Here is a 1,541-nt window from a genome sequence, read left to right as displayed (position 1 = left end):
CTGGGGCCTGAGGGGGACCCGGTGGGGGGCTGTTCCAGTCCCTGCTCAGGAAAATGGAGGCAAAGAAGCGCTTAAATGTGTTAGCTTTGTCGTCTGGTGTGACAACCAGATTTCCTAGCGTGTCCTGCAGGGGCCCCACGTTACCCGGTACCTTATTTTTGCCCCCTGTGTATTTAAAAAAGGACTTCTTGTTGTCCTTGATCCGGGAAGCTCGTCCCAGTCCCATCTCCGCCTTAGCTTGGAGGATCGTCTCCTTCAGGAGCGACCGCTCTCCTTGGACACCCGGCTCCCCTCCCCTCCGGGACCTCAGTGCTTCCCCGACTATCCTCCTTAGCTCATTGAAGTCCACACTCCTGAAATCTAGGGCTGCTGCCTTGCTGCCGGCCTTTGCCACCTTGCGCTGGGCGGTGAATCCCAGCAGGCGATGATCGCTGTCGCCCAGGGGGTCGAGCACCCGCAGCCCCCGCACCAGGTCGTCCCCGCGGCCAGCACCAGGTCCAACAAGGCGTCTCCCCGGTGGGGCTGTGCACTCCTGGGTTCAATGGAGGTCCTGCATTTGGGCTAGGGACCTACGTGAGCGGTCAGACCTGGCTGACTGCTCCTCCCAGCAGATGTCCAGGTAGTTTAGGTCCCGCATGATGACCATGTCCCTTGACTTAACTGCCTCTGCGAGCTGACATGGGAATTCCCGGTCCAGATCTTCCCCCCGGCCGGGAGGTCTGTAGTAGACCCCCACCGTAAGTCCCTGTCCCCCAACCCCCTTGTATTCAGACCCGGAGCACTTCTGTGTGCCCTCCTCTGACCCCGTGCTGTTAGTTGAGGACAGGTATCACTCTTTGATGCAGAGAGCCACATCCCTGCCTTTCCTCCCTCTGCCGTCCCTCTGTGTCAGAGCTTGGATCCTGGGGGCTCAGAGACCCAGCACGGTCTGAGCCCCTGCTGCCCTACCCCCCACCATGCTCTGCTCAGCAAGGGGGGGCCAGATGATCCGGGGGGGCTGCCCTGCATCACCCTCCCTGCCTCTCCAGGGGCAGTGAGCACTTGGAGCTGCTTCTAACACACGTGTGTTTCTAACACAGGCATGTACGTACATGTGTGCACACCAGCTTCATGGAAAGGGGAGACTCCTCCTTAACTTGGGCCTACAGCCATGGGGCCGAGGGAAGGCCTAACTTGGGGGCATCCAAACCGCAAGCTTTTGGGCTTGGGCCTGCACACAGGATGCCTGCCAAAGGATCTGGAAGCATCTGAAGCCCCAGGCAAGGGTGGAGGATGTTTGCGGTAGCAGGGCCACATTTGGTTCTTGAATGACTCACGGATTTGGAATTGATTTGGTTGATTTGACTTGGAACACGAAAAATTTCCCTTTAAAAAAATGTGCAAGCATCACCCACAAACATGCATGCACAGGCACACGCATACAGACGTACGTGCACATGCTTCAGCCAGGCCGGGTGGAGGCGGCTGTTCTCACCTTGCCCCCGTCCCAGCCCCCCCAGGACATGCCCAGCTCAGGGCTGGGCAGAGCTGTGCAGGGCCCC

Source organism: Gavialis gangeticus, unplaced genomic scaffold (assembly GCF_001723915.1).
Source record: "Gavialis gangeticus isolate Ggan-Ray unplaced genomic scaffold, GavGan_comp1, whole genome shotgun sequence".
In the NCBI taxonomy this organism is placed as follows: Eukaryota; Metazoa; Chordata; order Crocodylia; family Gavialidae; genus Gavialis; species Gavialis gangeticus.
This window is presented reverse-complemented; position numbering follows the sequence as displayed.